Source organism: Heterodontus francisci, chromosome 31 (genome assembly GCF_036365525.1).
Source record: "Heterodontus francisci isolate sHetFra1 chromosome 31, sHetFra1.hap1, whole genome shotgun sequence".
Lineage (NCBI taxonomy): Eukaryota > Metazoa > Chordata > Chondrichthyes > Heterodontiformes > Heterodontidae > Heterodontus > Heterodontus francisci.
The window spans coordinates 46,851,064-46,875,392 of NC_090401.1; the positions used below are offsets into that span (position 1 = coordinate 46,851,064).

The 24,329-nt window shown below is 40.4% G+C and overlaps 1 long non-coding RNA gene across 1 annotated transcript; it reads right to left on the minus strand.

Moving 5' to 3' along the window:
* Positions 1 to 11,828: 11,828 nt before the first annotated feature.
* LOC137347231 (uncharacterized) lies at positions 11,829 to 24,285 on the minus strand. The gene is made up of 3 exons (XR_010968910.1): positions 24,207 to 24,285; positions 16,309 to 16,485; positions 11,829 to 11,943 (listed from the first exon to the last, which is right to left on the minus strand). It is a non-coding gene; the product is annotated as an uncharacterized lncRNA (long non-coding RNA).
* Positions 24,286 to 24,329: the final 44 nt, after the last annotated feature.

Sequence of the window (24,329 nt, forward strand, 5' to 3'; positions counted from 1 at the left end):
GCTGTCATCTAGGTAATAAAATGCAGCTGTGGCACACTGCCTCAGAAATCCAAAAGCTTCTCTCCCTGTCTTACAGGCACACAGTTTCAAACAGACTTAAAGGCACACTGTTTTAATCCACAGAGAAAATAAATACAGTTCCGTGACACACACCTATTTGAAATGGATTGCTGTAATTTCAGGGGATTTTCTGATTTATTTCCTACAATTAATTGACTCTAAACCCAAATGATAAGTTCCTTGTACTATTTTTCGCATGATTACTCCGGCAAGAAGAGTTTAAAAATGGCTAAATTAAAAGAAAGTTCTGTATTTAGTGGAGTAAGTTATAAGTAAATGCTTGGGTGCTAAAGCAATTGCATATAAAGTTGCTGTTTGGAGCTTTCTTGATTCCAGTCCACCTTAGTTGCAAAGACAAATGTGTAGGTGAAGCATGTAAATTGGGAAGTACTAGGTTCAATCCATGGTCTGTTCTGAATTAGTTGATCCCTTGTAAAGTTGTAGTTGGGGGGCAGGGATACTATTTTTGGCCTTGGTGTTCCCTTGTTGAAAAAATCTTGTGTTTCTTGTGCCTAATCCATGGTTCTGTTGTGTTTGTGTATCACATGATCCCTTTTTTAATTTTTGTAGGAAAGTATGCTTCTGTGAAATGCTTTTGGTATTTTTTCTGTTCAAGCTGCTCGTCTTTATTGTCATCCCAGTTATTGCAGTTCTAGTTTTGATTGACTTCTGAAGTAGCTATATACAGTAGAAATTTGAAAGCTAACTTTTATAACTGAGAGACAGACTAAGTCCTATGTTTGAACCTTTGACTCTAGTGAGGTAGTTAATCTCAGCTAGGTGGCAGTTGTGGATGCAGCAATTGGTCTCCATACCTCTTGGCCTGGGAGGGAGAAGAATAGTCATTGCTGAACGACGACTGGAAAGTGTGCATGTTTGCCACTTCATGTATCAACAAAACCTCCATCACTTTGAGAGTTGACATATGGATTGATAATTAGCCGAATTGGATTTGTCCTACTTTTCCTGTGCAGGACATACCTGGGCAATTTTCCACATCTGATAGATGCCAATGTTGTAGCTAAAAAGGTTGGCTAGAGACATAGCTAGTTCTGGAGCAGAAATCACTGCAGCTGGGATATTGGGGCCCCTAGCCTTTGCTGTGTCCAGTGTGCTCAGCCATTTCTTGATATCGTGTGGAGTGAATTGAATCGGCTGAAGAGTGGCTTCTGTGATGAGCTCAGGAAGAGCAGGAATGGATCGTCCTTGGCATTTCCGGCTGAAGATGGTTGCAAATGCTTCAGCCTTATCTTTTGCACTTGTGCTGGGCTCAGTTGTCATTGCGGATGGGGATGTTCATAGAGCCTCATTATTTGTCCACCACCATTCCTGATTAGATGTGGTAGGACAGAGCTTTGATCTGATCCATTGGTTGTGGATCGCTTAGCTCTGTCTATTACCTCCTGCTATTTAGCATGCATATGGTCCTGAGTTGTAGCTACATCAAGTTGGCCCCTCATTTTTAGATATGGTTAGCCTGCAATCTACATTGAACCAGGGTTGGTCCTCTGGCTAGATGGTAATGGTAGAGCAAAGGATATGACGAGCCATGCGATTAGGCCATTTAGGACTGAGATGAAGAATTTCTTCACTCAGGGTGGTGAATGTTTGGAATTCTCTGACTGAGGCCTGTGGAGGCTCAGTCATTGAGTATATTCAAGATTGATTATCTTTCTAGATATTAAAGATATTGAGGGATATGGGGATAGTGTGGGAAAATAGCATTAAGATAGAAGATCAGCCATAATCTAGTAATATACGAACATACAAATTAAGAGCAGGAGTAGGCCACTCAGCCCTTCGATCCTGCTCCGCCATTCAATAAGTTCATGACTGAACTGATTATTCCACATTTCCACTTACCCCCGATAACCTTTCATCCCCTTGCTTATCAGTAATCTATCTACCTCTGCCTTAAAAATATTCAGAGTCTGCTTCCACCACCTTTTTGAGGAAGAGAATTCCAAAGACACTCAACCCTCAGAAAAAAATTCTCCTCTTCTCTGTGGAATGATGTATCAGGCTTGAGAGGCTGAATGGCCTACTGCTATTTCTTATGTTCTAAGTTCCTCATAGATGTCCAGTTTTGAGCTGATCGTTCTGTACTGAATCTATCCCATTTTGCATGGTGGTCGTGTCACGTAACATGATGGAGCATGTCCTTATTGTGAAGACAGGACTTTGCCTCCACAAGGACTATGCGGTAGTCACTCCTACCAATACTGTTTTGGATAGATGCATCTGAAACTGGTAGATTGGTGAGGAATAGGTCAAGTACGTTTTTCCCTTGTGTTTGGGCCTCTAGCAAGCGGCGAGAGTACTGTCTGGCAGTTGTCTTAAGTCATTTGTGGTGCTACTGAGCCACTCTTGGTGATGGACTTTTAATTCCCCACTCGGAGTATGTTCTGTGCCATTGCTGCTCTGAGCTTCTTCCAAATGGTGTTCGGCATAGAGGCGTAATGGTTCATCAGCTGAACTAGGGTGTTAGAAGAGGGTAGCGAAGAGATAAACAAAAATGTTGCCTGGACTGGAAAATTTTAGTTAGGAGGAAAAACTGGATAGGCTAGTGTTTTCTTTGTAACAGAGGAGGCTGAAGGGAGACCTAATTGAAGTGTATGAAATTGAGGGATCTTGATAGAGTGGATAGGAAGGCCCTATTCCCCTTGATTGAGGGGGTCCATAACTAGGGGGCATAGATTTGGGGTAAGAGGTAGGCTTTGAGGGGATTTTTTTTCACCCAATGGGTGGTGGGGCTCTGGAACTTACTACCTGAAAGGTGCCAGAGGCAGAAATCCTCATGGCATTTTTAAAAATACTCTGTTCTTGAACTGCTGTAACCTAGAAGACTAGGAACCAAGAGTTGCAAAGTGGGGTAAGGCTGGATGGCTGCTTATCAGCTGTCGCGGACGCGATGGTGCTGTAAATTTTCTTATTCCCAATGCCTTTCTCTTGAATGTTTCCCACTTTTTTTTTTCACCACATGGACTTGAAGCCTGACTTTGGATATTCGAGTCGAAGCCCTTAGAAAAGGCTCCATTGGAACAGGGAAGTAGTATTTTTCATTTTGCTATATCTGGTGGATGCCTCTCGGTGCCCAGCAACCCCATTCTGATTTGAGAGGGTGATTGAGGCTCAGGAGGAGCAAGAAAGGACAGAATAAGAAAGTAGTATTCCCTGTCATCTATTAGCCTGGAGGAAGTCCTCAATGATGTATTTACAAAGAATTACAACAGGAATCATAATTTGTAGAGCACAGAAGTAAGCTATTTGGCCCATTGTTCCTTTGCTTGCCCATGAAAGAGTTATCCAATTTGTCCCATTCCCCTCTGAGATACTAGGTCAGGTGACCAAAAGTTGTCAGTGGTAGGTTTTAAGGAGCAACTTCAAAGAGAAGAGTATTGTAGGTAAGACTTAAAATTGATTTCACTTTTTAGTATCTATAACTGTATTAAAAGTCTTGTATCTAATATACCCTTTCTGTATCACAATTTTGTCATGCCTGTGCCACAATTTTAGCTGCCTGTGATGATGTCTGGGTATTACTTGGTTGTTTAGTGTGTGTATTTACCACTATACTTTTTCAGACCTCCCAATGCTAGGTGGCACTGCTGCTTCTCCAAGGTTCATTTCTTAGCTTTGCTCTAGATGGTACTTGAAGGTAGGTTTTACTTAATTTTAAATTACATTTAGCTGCTGCTTCCAACAAGTATCTGACCCAGCTCATTTATTCAGCTGAAGGGGTTTTTGAGGAAAGTGGAGAGAAATTGGAAAGCTAAGATGTGCCACCTGTGCCAATGGATAAACAGTAAATAAAAGCACATTGTGCAAAGTCCTTTCTTTGTTAGAAGAAAGCTTATTGTCTAACAATGTATGTGTAAGTTCATAAGCCTAGAAATAAACCTTAAGTGAAATAAGAGTACAATCAGTATCAGTAGCTAAAGATGCTATGACATTGGTAAGAAGGAGAGACGAGAAACATGAAAGAAACAGGATATGAACATCGGCAGACGGGCAGAGAATTGAGGAAATCGACATTTTGGTCTCACTATTTTAAGGATATTAAATTATTGGAGGGAGTATAAATGTCTATAAATGGGCTGTTGGATTAATGGCAGAGCCAAGGGGACAGAACTGTGAAGGAGGTGTTGGTTATCCAGAGACTCCTTTATTGAAAGGAGGAGACTGAAGGATGATTTGATGGAAATGCTTAGAATGAGTTTGGAGAAACTTGAGATGCTTTTGCTGTTAAAGATGCTATAGATAAATGAAAATTACATGGAATTTACAGCACAGAAATGAGCCACTCAGTCCAACTGATCTATTGTTGTGCTGCACCTGAGTGTCTTCCCACTTCGTCTAGCCCTATCTGCATACTCTATTCCTTTCTGCCTCATATACTTATCTAACCTTCCCTTTAATACATCATCTCCATGTGGTAGCAAATTCCAGATTCTAAACACTAGGAAAAGAAGTTTCTTCTGAATTCCCTATAGGATTTATTAGTGATTTATATTTATGACCCCTAGTTTTGAACTTCAAGTAGAAACACCTACTTTGTCTACCCTATCAAATCCTTTCATAATTTTGAAGACCTTTATTAGGTCATTCCTCAGCCTTTTCTAGAGAAAAGACCCCTAAGCCTGTTCAATCTTTCCTGATATGCCCTTGTGTCAGTATATATAACCTTCACCATATTACAAAAAAGGTTATAGAGGCACTGAAGACTAGAACTGAGCAGTACTCAAAAATTGTTGAATGTGAATTCAGAAAAGTATTTTTGCCTGTACAAAAGTCAAGAGCAAGAAAGTTGCAGTTTCGAATTCAGGATGACAAAAGAAAATGGGAAATTTGGACACTATATTTTTGGCAATAAAAGTGGATGAACCTGTTACTAGCAAAGGTGATGGAATAAGAAACTGACCAGTCCGAAAAAGGGCTCAGCAGATCCTTTCGGCAAATAATATTCAGGGTTATTCGGTTTAGAAATGGGTATATTTAAAAATAATTCTTGTGATGTGGGCACTGGTAAGACTGGCGTTTATTGCCCATCCCTAGTTACTCCGAGAAGGTGGTAGTAGGCTGCTTGCTTCAGCTGCTGCATGTCAAGTTTGGTACAACTGATAGTTGTTTCTTAACTGCCCTCTGAAGTGTCCTATGTTGGTGTGGAACTGGAGTCACATAAAGAAACAAAGAACTTGCAGCAATGTAGTGCCTTTCACAACCTCGGGACGGTCCCAAGTGCTCCACAGCTAATGAAGCACCTTTTGGTTTTGCAGTGTAGTCACCTGCAAGGGTAAGAATAGCAGGTATACTTCCTTAAAGGACATTAGTCAACCAGTTGGGTTTTATGACAGTCTGGCAGCTTCATGGTCAGTTTTTCTTCAAACCAGCTTTTCATTTCCATTATTTTTTTTAAAAAACTGTATCTAAATTCTTTCAAATTGCCATGGTGGTTGAGTTCGCATTCATGGATTATTAGTCTAGCCCTCTTGATAGCTAGGCCAGTAACATACCCACTATACTATTGTACATTGAAAGTGTTGAAATGGACTAATGGTTTACTCTTTCCTGGAAATTTATAATAAGTAATATGGTACAGCAAACTTTGAGACACTAATGCTGAAATTGTTTACTGATTCTTAAGGGCACCTCAAATCCCAGAGGATTAGCAAGAAACTTTGAGATAGTGGATGAAACCCTCCATTTTAAACACTTTCAAAAGGGAATTGGATAAATGCTTGAAGGGGGAAACATTGCAGGGTGATGGAGAACAAAGAACAGTACAGCACAGGAACAGGCCATTCAGCCCTCCAAGCCTGCGCCGATCTTGAAGCCTGCCTAAACTAACACCTTCTGCACTTCCGGGGCCCATATCCCTCTATTCCCTTCCTGTTCATATATTTGTCAAGATGTTTTTTAAACGTCGCTATTGTATCTGCTTCCACCAAGGGAGTAGATAATTGGATAGTTCTAGATCTTAACCTTATTGGAGTGAATGTTCTGCATTTTCAACAAGCCAAATTTAATGTCTCCCAGGGAGAGCTTTCTCTGGATTAGAAAAATGCAATGGTGAAGAATATAACACTCTCAACAGCAAACCCCATCCCTCCCATATCTAAGAGTTGAAATCATTGGTGGTTGATCAGACTATCTCATTAGCTTGTAATATATTGTGAAATATATCAAGTGTTTAGTGCAGTTGGTGGCGATATTAATCTGATGCAGTAAGAACTGGTAAGCTGTTTCCTTTGATAACAATGATGAAGAATAAGTGCCAAGAGGGAAAAGGGTTATCCCACCAATGATGTCTACCTTGACATCTGACCCAAGTAAATGTTTAATGACTTGCTTTGTAATCCTGTAGTGATAGTGACTAAGGTACATTTCATTGCAGCAGGAAGAGTTGCAAGGTAATTTTAAGGCTGAAATCACTATTAATTTTGCAAGTTTTTGTTTCAAAGCCCTTTTACAATACAATCTGATCTAGATCAGAAGACTTGCCAGAAGGAAAGTTAAAGGGCGGCACAGTGGCGCATTGGTTAGCACTGCAGCCTCACAGCTCCAGCGACCCGGGTTCAATTCTGGGTACTGCCTGTGTGGAGTTTGCATGTTCTCCCTGTGTCTGCGTGGGTTTTCTCCGGGTGCTCCGGTTTCCTCCCACAAGCCAAAAGACTTGCAGGTTGGTAGGTAAATTGGCCATTACAAATTGTCCCTAGTATAGGTAGGTGGTAGGGAAATATAGGGACAGGTGGGGATGTGGTAGGAATATGGGATTAGTGTAGGATTAGTATAAATGGGTGGTTGATGGTCGGCACAGACTCGGGCCGAAGGGCCTGTTTCAGTGCTGTATCTCTAAAAACTAAAAAATGCAAAGTCTTAATTGTAGGAAGAAAATGGTTTACAGACTATACATTTTTGGATCACAATTCTGTTTAAGTATATTCATGTAAAAATAAAAAGTAAATAAGCATTTATTGCATAGTGTAAAAGGTCAACTTGATATGATAACTGAAATAGATCCTATTGGATAGTTGGATTTGAAGATTCAATTGGATGGCCATGTAATGTGTCTAACAATGCCAAGTTAACCAAATGTAACCTGCTCAGGTTAATCTACTTTGAGAGCTGATTTTTAGCCAAGTATTACAAAAAGAGCTCGACAGGCTAATGCAGATTCTATATCAAGTACAGTTTTATTGATTAATGACAGCTACTGGTAAAGCAGTTAATTCAAAGTCCTGTTTGAATGTAATTCAATGTCTTGTTTTTGTTTAAAAATTAACTGCCTAAGGCTGCATTTGAAGTGCACTCAGAACACTTATTTTTAATAGTTCACAGAACAGGAATACACGTGACAATGATTGAGCAATCCATCCACAGGATGTTTCCACTTTGGGTTTGGTTGAGGGATGAGAGTGAGTCCAAACCTACAGGTCATAAATATAAGTCACAGCATTGAGCAGAAACTTCTTAACTCCGTGTTTAGAATGTGGAACTTGCTATAACAGGAAGTAGTTGAGGGGAATAGCATAATTGCATCTAAGGGGAAGCTAGCTAAGTACATGAGGGAGAAATGAATGTGCTGATAGTTAGATGAAGTAGGGTGGGAGGAGGCTCGTGTGGAGCTTAAACACTGGTTCAGACCTGTTGGGTGAAGTGGCATGTTTTTTTGCTAGAGACTCTGTAGCTCTATGAAGTGTTGAATACAATACTAACTTGTACAAAGCCGCTCGGGATACACCAAGGATCCTGAAGGCAGTAGGTGGAAACATTGGCTCCACCTCCGTTTAATCTGCTCAAACCACAGCTGCTTGTGGCTGATAGTGAAACCTCTGAGATTGGAAGGTTAGAAATAGGTGGAGTCAGTGAACCCAAAGCATTTTAAATGTCGCTTTTTTCATTCCTGCCCGATCACACTTGGAGAAAATCCGTTACTGTAAATTTTTAAAAAATAACAAACTTGAACAGTAGGCTGCAGTACTAACGCCACTTCAAAAAATAACAGCACAATGTTTATGTTCTGTTAAACTAGTGTTATCAAAGTTTATTACTGCAGTCTTCTCTATGTTCAGCATAATTCCTGTTTGTGCTGAATAGTTATTTAATTGAATTTCTTTCTGTAGACTAGTAGATTCATTATTAAAACAATTTGAGTCTCGCCTAAGTATAAACTGAAATCTTTTCCAACTTGGCCAGCAAGCTATCGGCAAATTCAAGAAGGGACTAGATAGCTGGCAGATAAAGGGATGAGAGATATGAGATTGAATTAGTCTACAGTATCTGTCAAACTTTGGGACAATGTGCTGTGGGCTCCACTGATGCTGGATTTTCCGAAATCCTAAATTTGGGGATTAAAGATGCATCAGAGTTAAGGACCCAGTGAGGCACATAACATACTTTGGAGGGCAGGGGTGGGGGAGAAAAGAGGGAATAAAGAAATGATCTGAGGGATGTCTTCACCCATAAAGGAGACATTGTCTTCAGAATGAATGACTTCATGGAGACCTGCCATTTTGGTTTTTAACCCAGGTGCATCCCATTCTAATCCTCCTTGATGCTGCAACTAATCTTGATGTTGGAATGGAACTCTCAAACTGAACACCTGTCAGAGTCTGAGTCTCCCTAACATCGAAAATAGAGAATATTTCCCCTCAAAAGAGGCATCCCTTTGTGTGTCCAAGTTTTTGAGGGGAATACTTCAGATTTAAAGTACTTCCCTCCCTCTGTTTTTGGTGGGGGTGTTATAGAGTCTTGTTGCTTAGGTTACTCAGTCACTCAGTTGGCTTGTGCCAATAGCTCCCCATTTGAAAATTGGTGTGATTGTGCAAGGAAAGGCCATTCCACCTGAGGAAGGATGGATTTTGGGTTGCATTGCTTAGTTAGTGCAGGCGTATGTTGCAAGAATAACTTCAAGCTTAGCTATTACTCTTGTCAGGGCAGGGCAGAAGGGAGGTAAAACTACCAACCGCATATGTTTAAAAACTTGTTTTTGCATGGCAATTATAAAATTTTGAGGGATTTCGCAACAGCAGAGTTACTTAATATCAACTTTAGAAATATATACACTGCTAGAGTTTTTAAAATCTTAAATGGTGCACAGTCCTGTATAGTTTTCAGAGAGGACTAGGGGGACCCAAGTGCTATAAAACCATTCACTTTTTGACATCTGGAATTTGACTCAGATGAATGTCTTCCTTCTCTGCAGCTGTTTTATATGAACTGAGTTGGGCAGTCTCAGCTCAACTCCTGCTGGACATAGACTGCCTGGGCTTGATACTGATGGACAGAAATGGAATAGTTTTCCATTTCTATGTGCTAACATCCCTGGTATTAATGAGCAGTAAACTCACCCAGAAAATTAAGATGGAAGGGAGAGGAGGAGGGCACTTGGTGCTCAGAGTGCATTTCATTTTTGGGAGGCGGGGTGGTGGGATAACCCTTTTCCCTCTTGGCACTTATTCTTCATCTGGCACCTCCCCTACATTTCTTGGTGAAGATCTAAATACTGGTGGAAGTGGGGATGGGCAGATAAGAATTAATTTAGTAATGCTCCAACCATTATGATGTAGAGCAGGCTTCATGGACCAGCTGGTCTTTTCCTATCTACCAATTTTGTATGTTTGTAAAATATAGTTTTCTTGGCATTTTGTCAGTAGTGAAGGGGAAGACACAATTCAGTGTGTGGCAGAGGAGATGTGGGCGCAAGGCTACAGCAGATAGTGGAGGGAAGGTATAAATGCTCAGGGTGGGTAAAGGCAAAAGGAAACTGTGCTAGAAAGAATACCTAAGCAGTGAAAAAACTTTCACCAACCCCCCTCACCCCCCCACACCGTGCCTGTGACCTGACTTGAGCCCCAACGCTTGACATCTAGGCTGGTTCATGGTGTCCTGGGGAAATCCTATTTAAAATAAATAGGAATATTAAAAATTTTGAAAAACTAAAGCTAGTTCTTGCAAGAATTGAGAATGACTCTTGCCACTGTGTGGCTGGAAATGGTCTTAGAACTTCAGATTGGATTACGGGTTGCAGAGCACTTGGAACAGCAGAGATGAAGGAGGCAGCATTGGGCCTGTAGATCAAATTTAGAAGCTCCAAGTTGGGTGGCACTGGAGAGAAGTGCCACTTTGCCACCTATCTTGCAGATGCAGCTGAGAGGTCTTTTGGTTAAGTAAGCAATAGTGACACCCAGCTTGAACTCTAAGTAGATTGAGTGGGGGGAGGGAGGTGAAGAGGAGGGTTTGGGGATCTGGGTATATAGGGTCTTGGGACCCTGGGTCCTAGAAGTACTGGGGAGGAAGGCTCCATAGTCTCAACACTTAGGTTGGGTTTCGGGGGCAGAGAGTAACAGCAGTGCAATCCACGGGTTTGAGAGAACTGTGGGGTTTTGGAGTGGGAGGCCTTTCTGGGATCCAACAAGATTGGGATTAGGGTTTATAAGGAGCCATTACCTACAGGTCTTTTCTAACCTTTTACACAAAATAATCTCAGTACTCATAGATCACTCTCACTGCTGACTCCTAATCCCTGTACCTTTTGCAATTTGCTTGAGATCTAGATAGGCTTTTAGTTAAAATGCTTGAGGAAATAAGCAAAAAACCCTGTCTGGTAAATTACCTTCAGCTTCTGGGCTTATCCTTTGATTCCATAAGTTCTCCCTCTCGTCTTCAAAAGCATCATACATTTTAACTTGAAAATGTGAAGTTTACTTTATAAAAGATGGAATAAGCACATAAATAACAGCCACGTTATACAGCTGACATCCTTCCATCTAACCCCAAATGAGTAAAATAATTAAAAGATCATAGCTCTTAAGAACTAAGAAATGCTTTGAAAATAACATGTAAAGAAATCGTGCTTTTTTCCTTTAATCACTTAACCACAGTGGACACCTAATCTAAAATGTTTCCTGGTAATTCAAACAGAATTTTCTCTCGCAGGATTTCGAAGTGATCAGTTCCTTCAGAGATTTTCAAACAGACTCTGATTTGAGCAGAATGGCTTTTTAAAATAGTATATACTCTGGAAAAGACTGCCTGGATTTCGATTAACCCTACCACTCAAAATTTAAGAACGAATAGTCAGTAATACACTAACAGACTTCATTACCCTGCATTGTTTAAATTTGAATTTATTCCTGTTACTATACAAACTTGTAGCATTGTGTGGAAATAAGCTTGATGCAGGGAAGCTGAACAGTCACTTTTCAGCTTCATATGTGCTGTGACTGGATTTAAAGGAACAGCTGTTAAAACCAAAACAAGACAAAAATTGTCACAGGAGAATGTACAACAAATGTTTGGATTTGGCAGGATTGAAGGTGGAGGTTAGGACCTATGGAATAGGATAAGAAATACCCTTTGTCACTTTTGGATCATGAGTTGACAGCCTCACCCCAATCATATTCTTCCCTATCAACTCCCCTACCCATCCACTGACAAGGCAGTCCACACCGCTGTCCTCATCAACCTGTTCCTTGATGCTCTTTCCTTGAGGTACTTGAAAACAAACACTTGCATTTATGTTAGTGCCTTTCACAACCTCAGGACATCCAAAAGCATTTTCAGTCAATTGAGCACTTTTGGAGTGTTGCCATTGTTGTAATGTAGGAAACGTGGTAGCCAATTTGCATGCAGCAGGCTCTCAAACAGCAAAGTGATAATGATCAGATCATGTGTTTTAGTGACGTTGCTTGAGGAATGAGTATTGGCCAGGACACTGGGGATAACTCCTTGATTATCTTGGATTAGTAGCGTGGGATCTTTTACCTGAGAGGGCAAGCAGGGCCTCCGCTTAACATCTCTTCCGAATGATGGGACCTTTTGATAGACCAGCACTTTGTGCAGGACTGAGTTATGTGTTCAAGTCTCTGGAGTGGGGCTTGTCTGAAACAAAGCATTGAGAATTTAGTCTGTACTTTGTTTTGAAGTCTTTTTGGGGATAAGGCAAAGAACTCATAAATCCTCACTGGGGCTAAGTAGATATTCCCTTAGGGTGAAGGGACGCACACTTTTTTCTCCAAGTTGGAAACAATTCATTATGGAAATTTCTGCAAATTACATAGGTGTAAGCCATGGCTCAGCAGGTAGTACTCTTGCCTCTGAGTGAAAAGCTCATGGATTTGAACCCCACTCAAGCGACTTGAATACATCATCTCGGCTGACACTCCAGTGTAGTACTGAGGGAGTGTTGTATAGTGGGAGGCGGCGTCTTTCAAATGATAAGTTAAACCGAGGCTGCGTCTGCCCTCGGGTAGATGTAATAGATGCCAAAGTACTATTTCGAAGAAGAGCAGGGGAGTTCTTGCCAGTATCCTGGCCAATGTTTATCCCTCTATCAGCATCACAAACTGAGTATCTGATCTGATCTTAATCTCATTGCTGTTTGGAGCTTGCTGTATGCAAATTATTTGCTATGTTTCATGCATTATAACAGTAGCCACACTTAAAAAGTACTTCACTGGCTGTAAAGTGTTTTGCGACATCCCAAGGTCATGAAAGATGCTATAGAAATACACATTCTTTATATGTTCAAAATAGCTGGGAAATTCTGCAAACTGGAGAAAATATTCAAAACCTAGCAATTTGAGAGTTCTGAGGTCTTGAAGTAAAGACTTTAAGGAAGACATTAAAAAGATACCAAAACTCTTCAATGGATAATTAATTGTTGTGAAATGTGTAGTTTTTCCTTTTTTATTTAAACTCTTATTTTAGAGATTAGAAATTTCAGTTACTGAGGAATAAATTATAGATAGCTTTTCTTTTAAAATGGTGAACCAATTGAATGATATTTTGCAAAACTATTAAATTCCTCTCCATGATCATGCAGGATTGTTTGTTTCACTAAGTCTTTAGCAGTTTCCCATTGGCAGTTTTGTGGCTGTTTACCCTATTTTTGATAAGTTCCTGGCCTCTAGTTTTGATTTGCTGCAGTTTTACTTTGAATCAATTAGCCAAGTGTGCAAGTGACATGTTTACATTGGTTATACTTGACATGCTTGGACTTCCACAATCCACTTTCAGCTAATAGGATCACAACTCTGACCAAAATTGAAGCCCAGCCTTTTTTTTAAAATGAGGCTGAGGCCTTCAACTAAAAACCTTTTAGTGACTTTTTAAAAGAAAGGACAATCTGATGTAATCATGTATTCTCGTCTAGAAACTTATTTTGAACATTAGAAATTTCAGTTACTGAGGGGGAAAAAGTGGTGAGCAAAAATTTTTCAGAAGACATGGTTATGCGTGGGGGAAAAATATAATGCTGTACTGGAGCCATGACTAGTAAGTCTTACAACTAATACTCCTATAAAGTGTTACCTCCAGGGTAACATAACTGGCAAGTATAAAAAATTTTAGTTGGTATTTGAATAAGAAATGTTTGCATCAGTTAATGGAATGTGCAATTAATGTAAGAATTTTAATATTGTACTAGGGCAGGCATTATAATATGCACCATATGGAGTTAAAATTTTTAAAAATATATTGCAGATAGAGACTACGTGGGCTGCCTTCCTCTTTTCCACCTCTCTTCGACACTACACCGATTGCAGTCTTTCTTTGCCAGCCACATCAAGACTAATAACTTGTTAATCTTTTATAAATCAATTCTTCACACCCAAGCAAGAAGCGTTTCTATTGGTAACCCATGTAGAAAGTCTGCTCTTCAGAATTTGTGTGGAATATGTTCAACGCTTGAAGAATGGACCTAACAGCCCACCTGCTGGGGATGAGCTCTCTCTAATTTAATGTCATTGTAATATTGCTTATGAATAAAGCCACCTTTAACCGCACTGGATATTGATTTAGTATGCTGTTAAGGTACCTTCTCATTTCTGCTGCATATGGGAGTCTCTGGTTCTCTGTGAACTGCGCAGGAGCTACTACAATGTTGGAACACAAGAGGTAGGTAGCCTTTCAAACCAAATGGCCAAGAGTTCATTTGCAGCCTATCATTCTTATTTTACAGAATCATGGAATGAAACGGCAGAGAAAGAGGCCATTTTGCCCATCCTGCTGCTGTCAGCTCTTTGAAGAGCTATCCAATTAGTCCCACTTCCCCCCCCTGCCCCCACCTGCTTTTTTCCCCATCACTGTAAATATTTTCCTTTCAAATATTTACCAATTCCCTTTTGAATGTACAATCTGCTTGCCTATGGGATGTTGACCATCCAGGAATCCTCATGCCTCGTCTCCTTTTCGTGGTCTTGGGCAGCAAAGGCAAGTTACTGTTCTTTAGACTGAGTGACCCAGCTGCCATTATAGTAAAGGCCCTATTGCAATAGGAATATTGAATTCTTTATGTAGCGCAATGCCTGGCCTCCAGTCCTATGATTGAAGTTAGGATCTTACTATGGGGAACTGCAGCAGAAAGCCATATTTTATCACTCCATTCCGCAGTGCAGCTTGAACCAGGTTTTAGTTGAGGATATGACCCACTGCAAGAGATTACTGAGCAAATAATGTTGCAGAATGTGCTACTGAAACAATGGAAAGATCAGCTGTGTTTAAAATGAGTAGTGAAGGTAGAATTTTGTGCAGTGAATTCTGGGCTGAATTCTAAGGCATCATTGGGCAAATAGTGAATAGTTAACTCATACCCCCAGAAATATACATCCAATCCCTCTCACTTTGTTTCATGAACTGAATATGCCTTACTTAACAAGAACCTATCAAATCTCACCTTTTGGGGTGAATTCCAGTTTTCCATCATCCTTTGTGTGAAGAAGTGCTTCCTGATAAAATTAGAGCTAGACCTTTCTGGGGTGTTAAGCTTCCTGCCCCTGTTTCTGAATTGCCTAACCCAAGGAGCTAGTTTCTTTCAATCCTATCCTCCTTTAATCATCATAAATTCCTCAATTAGATCACCTCTTAATCCTCTATATTCAAGAGAGTACTACCCTCGACTTTCCAACCTGTCCTCCTAATTTTAACCCTTTTAGCACGGTATTATTCAGGTGAATTTGCACTGCACGCCCTCCAAGACCAGTATGTCCTTCCTGCGGTGTGGTGCCCAGACCTAAATGCATTTAGATGGATAAGTAATGAGGAAAGACTAGATAACCTTTCTCCAGACAAAATGGCAGGGGGAGCTTTACAGAGCAATGTTAGAATGCAGAAAGGAAACCTGGAACAATACTTTTCATAAGCCTCCCATCTTTCACAGTCAATAAAATTAAGCTCTGCACCTCATATCCTAACTTGCACCAAGTCTTGTTCACTCACTGGCCTATGTTGTTTTCTGGTTCATGAAGCCTCAATTTAAAATTCCCTTCTCATCTTCAAGTACAAGTCCCTCCATTGCCTCCCCTCCCTTTATCTTAAAACCTTCTCCAGCTCTACAACCCTCTTGTGCAGCACCCATTCACTTTGCTTCACCATTGGTGGCTGTACCTGCAACAGCCTGAGCCCCAAGTTCTGGAATTCCCTCCCTAAATCCCTTTTGGCTTGCCACCTCTCCTCCTTTTAAGGCATTCCTTAAAACCTACCTCTTTTACCAAGCTTTTGGTTACTTGTCCTAGTGTCACCTTCTTTGGCTTGGTGTAAAATCTTTGCTTGATAATGCTCCTGTGAAGTGCCTTGGGACATTGTACTACATTTAAAGGGTTTGTATAAATGTAAGTTGTTGCTTAAATAAAGTGCTGGTTGCTTTTTACTGTCTGGGTTTACACTTCAACTGTGGCTAATAGGATGAAGTATCTGGAATTGGATCCCAGCATAAGATAGTGGGGAAGTTGTGTCTTTCCTGCTTGGGCAGTAAGCAGTGGTGTGTGTGTGTGTGTGTGCGCACACACCTTGTGGCCCTGTCTGCCTCTGCTGTGCCACTGAACCAATTCTTCTGAGGCTACGAATCTCTTCGACAAACGTTTGGGTGATGAACTTCAAGGAACAAGAAAGACCTTTTTGAAGTAGGTTACTTAACTTTTGGTTTCATATACTCTCACATTTGAAAGTATTTCCCTATTTCCCACAAAATCAAATGTGCAATATAAAACTCTACTGGTCACCTTTTAATTAAGGCAATTATCAGTTCTATCTTTCTGACTTCTATTGCTTCTGGTTTTACTGACAGCCATCTTTTCTCCCTGGGAACAGTTACAGCATCTGCAATGGCTGCCATTTTATTTCACAGTCTCTAAGGACTGCTGTTTCTATCACTCCTGCCTGCTACCCAGACTTAATTGAACACAATTTCCTATTTCCACTGCTAAATAACAAGGACTTTTAATTACAAAGCTCCAAGATAGTAATTACCATGGAAAAGTGGAGGGAATTTTGGAATGCAAATCATCAAAATGGCAGTGAAACAAATCTCACTCAGTCGTCATAAATCTGTGATCTTGATCTGATGTTCCTTAAGGAGAGCAGATGGGCCATTCTAGGGGTGGACAATAAATGCATAAATTCTGGTCTTGCAGTGACACCCAGCTCCTGAGAATTAAGAAGTTGAAAAAAATAACAATCATTCACAGCTCCACACTTTCTATTAATTCTCATTCCCCTTCATTACCCACAGTCATCAATGCTGCATATCTTTTTCCTGTGCCTAGAAACTAGTAATTGCTACAGTTACTACTGCTACACAACTGATGGCTGCATCCTCACCGAACTTGCTGTTGCACTGCACTCAATAATCATTACTCACTTTCCTTGGCTATCTCTAAACAGTCCATTGATAGTTATGTCTCTAGGTAATAGTCTCTAGTGACTGCTGTTTTCTATCACAACGAACCGCTACATATCCTAATGAACACTCCTCACCTAGTCAGCCCTAAATAATTACCTAATCACGTACACAGCTCCTAATAGCTGCTGTATACTCTCCCTCAGGTGACTAGTATCACTAAACAAAAACATCCTGGGATGTGAAATGGAAGTCGTGAGTTGGATTACTAATTGGTCAAAGTGGAGGGCAGTTATGGTATTAAACAATTGCAATGAAAGGAACAAGAAAGAATTTGTTCTGGAACAATATTAATCCAGGAAAGAAATGCATTTAGAAAAATAGAATAGAAATGCCTACTTTTTCAAATGATGAAATGTTGTGATGTTTGGAGAAGAGAGATATAACCCTGAGATCTACAATTTACAGCATGGATGATGGAAAGGGTTGTTATTGTTCTAGCTGTATTCCCAAAGGATCATAAACATCTCTCTCCATTAGAGAGAGACAGTTGGTAATGGATAGCTTGATGGGTATCACTCCTCAACCATGGGGTAAGGCAAGGAGGCACAGCTGGTGTAGGGAGTGAACCCACACTGTTGGCATCACACTCTAGCTGTCTAGTTAACTGAGCTAACCAACCAATGGAAAGGGTATAGTTTCATTGGTGGAGAGGGTACATCTCCATGGATGATGGTATACCGTCGTCTTTACAAGACCACGGAAGGCTTGCACTAAATCAGCATCAAAATCAGTTGCAAACCACTACGTTCCACTAAAAGTTTTGAAAAATATCTATCTACTTACCATCTGCTAGGATTGAAGTACCTTTTTCATTTTCAAATATATTTTGAAAATCCATTAGTTATGCACCTTCCCCTCTCCCACACACACATTTGTCCCCAATGGGCAAATTTTTGATCAGTTCTGATTACCACTCCACAAAGGACCTATTTCCGTTCACAGGTCAATAACCAAATGACATAGTTTTAAAGTAATTGGCAGAAAGATTAGAAAGGAATTGAGACATTTTTCACCCAAAGGATAGTGGGGGTCTGGAACTCACTGACTAAAAGGGTGGTAGAGGCAGAAATCCTCACATTTTAAAAAAAATACTTGAAAATGCACCTGAAGTGATGTAACCTAAATAGCTATGAACCAAGAGCTAGAAAGTGGAATCAGGCTGAATACCTCTTTTTCAGCTGGCACAGACATGATGGGTCAAATGATCGCCTTCTGTGCCATAAATTTTCAATGTTTCTATGTTCCAGACTGGACTCTAATTACTTCAGTTAAATGAAAAACAAAATATTGCCTACCTTAAACTCAACAGTGTTATGATTCTGTAGTGCTTTTTTTTTTGGGAAGAATCTGGTGTGCTTTTCAAGGCTGGAAAGGGAGCTGTACTGTTTTAAGGCAGCAAGCTCTAAAGACTGAGTCAAAGAGTGCATTCTGATTGCCAGGTTACAGCCACTCGGACTGAATATCAAGAGATACATTGTTGCCGATTGCCGTTAGAAGCCAGCTTTTCAATTAGTTTCAAAGAAAACAGTCAGACAGCTGTGTGTTAGCACCTAAAAGGAGAGCTCTCAGACCATTTAAACTGAAGGAAGAGAATTTAGTCTGTTTATTTATTATTCTCTCTCAAAATTCTAAAAAGTCAAGCCAGAACAGAGATCTCTGATAATTTAAACTGAAGGAAGGGAAGTTAGCCTATGACAATCTTTTATCCCTAAAAATTCTAAAGCCAAATTGATTAATTAAAAGGTGCTTGCAAATTGTTAATCGTTGAAATTCATCGCTGGAGAAAGAGCAACTATTTCAACTTCTGAATTAGACTATGGACTATTCTACCTTTGAAGAACTTTTTTCCCCCCATCGGATGGCTGTGAGGACTTCAAGCAACCTTGGACTGTTCCACATCCAGCAGGAGCGTAAATCTGCAAGGACTCTAATTTTTTCTATTTTTTAAATGTTGTTTATATCCTGGTAGTGTTTAAGAATTTAGTTTTCCTAATTAAACAGTTAATTTGTTGATTTAAAGACACGTGGTTTGGTTAGCCTCATTCGGGGGTTAATAGATAGTACAATTTGGCTGGGTCTTTCTTTAATTTGGAAAGTTTAAAATAATATGTTAGGTGATCTGTGGAGGGAAGGGATTGAATTAACAGTGCGTTTCTCCCACCACAATCAGAATCGTATATTTTGACTGGGGGCTTTGACTGGAATGGTCAGTTGTAACAACTAAAACTAAAAAAACTAAAACAGACTCTCCTGATCAGAACAACCATAACATGATGGTCCAAGCCCCTTAATATCTTGGATTTTGTTTTCTTTAACTCTCTCATTGCCCTCATCTTCATGTGTCAATTCTCTAATCCAACAATGGAATCCTCAGCCAAAAGCCTCAAAGACAGATGGCAGTTTTGAAAATGTCAGGGCTTCAGCGAAGGAGTCTTTTACCAGTCATCTCCAAATGAAAACTAGGCATTGATAACCTCTAGGATTGATCTAAGGTTCCTTCATTTCTCTGATAAACATAAAAAAGAGATTCAAGTAGTCTAAGGAGGAGTGCCTTAGTGCCCGACTGGGAATATAGATTACCTGTGCTATACAATTCTAAATAATGTAGATTATAATGTTTAATTTGGTATCCTAGTGCTTTCCTTAGATAACCTCACAGGATGGCACAGAACAAAAAGCATAATTTTCTTCTTGGAAGTTTTATGCTATTGTTATTCTTGTTCATTGTAAGATTCAACTAACTATTGAGAGTCTATCATATCACAAAATGAACATGCTGAGTTGACAGTCCAACTATGATGGGTTGAAGGCATTTCCATTATCTAAACCTTTTCGTGTCTGAAGAAGTTTTTGGCCAACCGGGATTTTTTTTTAAAATTAGTATTCTCAGGATGTGGGAGTTACTGACAATTTTCTCTCATCTCTGGTTTCCCTTGAGAAGGTGGTGGTGAGCCACCTTCCTGAACCGCTGCAGTCCAAGTGCTGAAGGGTAATCCCACAGTGCTATTAGGTAGGAAGGTCTGAAAGAAGAGCCAATATATGTCGATTTGGAGGGGAACTTGGAGGCGATGGTGTTCCCACACACCTGTAGCCCTTGTCGTTCTAGGTGGTAAAGCTCATGGGTTTTGGAGGTGCTGCCTTACATCCTGTATGTAGTACAGACTAAAGCTACAACGCGCTGTTTCCGGAGGGAGTGGATGTTTAAGATGATGGATGGGGTGCCGATCAAGCTGGCCGCTTTAACCCAGATGGTGTCAAGTATCTTGAGTGTTGTTGCAGCTGTACCTAACCAGACAAATGGAGCGTGACCCATCACACCCCTGACTTGTGCCTTGTAGGTGATAGAGACACTTTGGGGAATGAAGAAGTGAGCCACTTGCTGCAGAATTCCCAGCCCCTCACCTGCTCTAGTAGCCTTGGCATTTATGTGGATTTTGAGATAGATTGTGATAAACACCTACTATGAGATCCCTTGAATTGAAAAGCCACAAAAACATATGGCAGCTATGTTTCTTGAGGGGGCTGTGATCCCTCCAATACTCCTGGCATAAGTATGGATGAAGTCTGATGTCCCTCCTGGCTAACATAAACATTTCCACACTCACTGGTCCACTGCAGCTCTGGGACTTTGTAATATGAAGCATTCTCACTGGGGTGAGGCCAGTAATCTTCCTCTGCTTTCTAGATTCATTAGCTCAAATCCTATAGAACCAGAAAAAATTAAATTGCAATTTGACACAGGGTTTTAGCACTCAGTTATTGCTAGTACTGTATGCTTATTAATCACATCTGCTGCATTCTCTTCTTTCTAATTGTTCACTTCTTCCAACAGCTATTGAATATGTCAAAAAACATCTTATGTTTAACAATCCAGACATTAGTACTGAACCTGACTCTTACCAGTCTGTACCTATGCTCATTTGCCCTGTAGTTGTGGTTCAGTTTGAAATATTGCTTAGGGTTAACCTTTTCTATTCTATTTAATATCTTGTATACCTCTATAAAATCTCTTCTCAATTTCCCTTTTTCAAGACTAAAGCACCTTAAGTTTTCCAAACCTATTCTTGATTGCATAGTCTACATTGCATTTACAGCACAGAAACAGGCCAGTCAGCCCAACAGGGCCATGCTAATGTTTATGGTCCACATGATCCTCCTCCTACACCTCCTTCATTGAATTCCATCAACATATCCTTCCACTCCTTTCTCCCATGTGTTTATCCAGCTTCTTCTTAAATGCTTCTGTGCTATTTGCCTCAATTACTCCTTCATTCTCACCACTCTCTCGGTAAGGTTTCTCCTAAATTCCCTATTGGATTTATTAATTTATTTATTATATTTATGGCGTCTGGTTCTGGCCTCACCCACATCCTCAAACTTTGCCTTCTGATAAGAGAGATCAGCCTTGTTCCCCTTTTCCTGTACCTGATTCTTTTGATCCTCAGTGACCAGAACTGTTTTGATCCTCAGTGACCAGAACTGAACCAATGTTCAAGGGGTGGCTCTTGAGTATGATGGCCTCAAGGTAGCACATCACTGATTTAGCAATAGAGTTCAGTATTCTGTTTGCTTTGTCAATTAGCACCCAATGCCAATCTGTTTACCAGCCCAAACTGATCTAGTTAATTTGCATCTTGAAACAAAATCTCCATTGATTTTTAAAATTTAATTTGGGGATGTGGATGCCACTGACAAGGCTGATATTTAATCCCCATCCCTAGTTGCCCTGAAAAGGAGGTGTTGAGTGATCTTGTTAAACTGCTGGTAGTGGGTTTGATGCAACTGAGTGAGTTACCAAGACAGTTAAGAGTCAGCCACGTTGATGTGAGACTGGAATCACTTATGGACCAGACTGGATAAGGATGGCACGTTTCCCTCTCTTAAAGGACATTAGTGGACCAGTTGGATTTTTATTAGCAGGAAGGTCGATAACCAGAGGACCCAGATTTAAAGTAATTGGCAAAGGCCAGAGGGATGAAGAGGAGGATTTTTACGCAGCGAGTTGCTCTGATCTGGAACGCACTACATGAAAGTAACCTTCAAAAGGGAATTAGATAAATACCCGAAAAGAGAAAAAATTGCAGGGTTATGGGGAAAGAGCAGGAGGAGTGAGATCTGTTGGATAGCACTTTCAGAGTTAGTACAGGAATGTTGGGCCAAATGGTTTCCTTCTGTGCTGGATGATTCTATAATTCTTGCTCACTTTTACTGATGGCACCTTTATTTCCAGATGTTTTAAACTAAATTGAAATTGGGAATTCTACGGTGAGTAACTCACCTTCTGACTCCCCAAAGTCCGTCTACCATATACAAGGCACAAGTCAGGAGTGTGATGGAATACTCTCCACTTGCCTGGATGAGTGCGGCTCCACAACACTCAGGAAGCTCTACACCACCCTACAAAGCAGCTCACTTGATCGGCACCTCATCCACCACCTTAAACATTCACTGCCTCCACCACTGATGGACAGTGGGCAGCAGTGTGTACCATATATAAGATGCACTGCAGCAACTCACCATGCCTCCTTCAACAGCACCTTCCAAATCCATGACCTCTTTCACCTACAAGGACAAGGGCAGCAGACACATGGGAACACCACCACCTGCAAATTCCTCTGCAAGTCACACACCATCCCGACTTAGAAATATATTGCAGTTCCTTCACTGTCACTGAATCAAAATCCTGGAACTCCCTCCCTAACAGCACTGTTGGTGTACCCGCACCAGATGGACTGCAGCGGTTCAAGAAGACAACTCACCACTACCTTCTCAAGGGAAATTAGGGATGGGCAACAAATGCTAGCCCTGCCAGTGATGCTCACATCCCATAACAGAATAAAAATAAATAAAGTCTCAAACTGCAGTGGTGGGATTTGAATTTATGCTCTCTGGTTTAGTAGTCTAGGCCTCTGGATTACACTCACCTAGTAACATAACCACTACACCACCACACCAGTTAAAACAGCATTTTGTTTTAAGACTACATGGCTCACAGTAGTTAAACTGTCCTCTGCTATAGATGATTCAATGTCATTTACAAGACTGACGCCTCAGTTTATATCAGGTATTATAAGTGCGGGTTTTCTCCTAGGCTAAAGTCTTCAATTACAAGGCCAGATGTCACGCGCATAGGTGTTCGATTCTATGAGCTCTGAGACCCCCACAGCAGCGTGACCTTGTGATATATTTAAGTGTGCTTTTTATTGTGTTTCCACACTGTTCAGATGCAAGAAATGAAGCAGAAGAATAAACAAGTGGAATTCCCGACAAGTGACGGAGAATGACATTGTTGCAGAATCCAACTGTGTGTTTTTTTTAAGCAGTCACATGCCTGCTCACCCATTTGCAGTTAACAGATAGACTCTAAGTAACTGAAACCGCACATCAGGAAAGAAACCATCAATTATGAATGCTGGAGCTTTTAACTCAAATCAGTGTGTTCCGATCTTAATTGCACCCCCGCCACCATTCCTGGCTGTGGAGGGCCTTTAAAATCCAGCCCTCCATTTAAAATTAATACCAATGAGATTGCAATGTATTATAAAAACAGAAAATGCTGGAAAAACACTCAGCAGATCAGGCAGCATCTGTGGAGGAAGACGAAAACAGAGTTAACGTTTTGCGTTGGTGATCCGTCATCTGACGAGAGGTCATCAACCTAAAAGGTTAACTCTGTTTCTCTATCCACAGGTGCTACCCGACCTGCTGAGTGTTTCCAGCATTTTCTGTTTTTATTTCAGATTTCCAGCATCTGCGGTATTTTGCTTTTGTTCCTAGGTATTATCTCTGGTTCCTTCTAAGCTTCCTTCTCCCTGCAACTTTGCTGTGTTCAAATCAAGAATCATGGCATCATCTTTTGCCATTGCTCCTAGAGCCTCCAAACTGCGCAATATCTTGCTTCCATCAATGATCCTTTTCTCGTGTAATCTGTGGTGTTTTGAAGTCCGAGTTTGATGTTATCTAACCACTACCTCTACACTGATCTCATCATCTTCTTTCCTATTCTGTTACCTTTTCACACAAACTCAAATATCCAGGATTCTTAATCAGATATCAATCTAAACAACATATACTTTCCTCAAAGCTGTAAATCTGTGAGTAAACTAAATCTGTGCCACAGTCTGAGTATGTGTAGCCTGGAGAATTTCCTAGCGTGCATTAGTGTGATTCCCTCAAAGCAAGCATGTTTCTGCTCATGCAACAACAGGATTTCTGAGTTACTTTGAAAACAAGCTGCTGAACGAATGTTACTTTCTTTTCAGATACAGTTTCATATTTAAACCATTTGTCTTAATTTTTTTTACTTCCAAGGCAGAAGCTAGTTTACAGACAAAAAGACAGGCAGAGTAAAAGAGAGAGCAATAGAGTGTAAAAGATGGAAGAAATAAGTTGATTACAGAACCTAAACTCATTTTATTTATAAGAATATTCAAGAATAGTGATTGTTTATTGAAGATGTACTTACATTTCTTAGTGCGAAAGTCAAATCAGGCCCACACTAAAACAGCATTTTATTTGTTTTTCTAAATGACCTGACAAGAAGCTGGACACTGCAATGAGTAACTTCTTTGAGGGAACATTTAAGTTG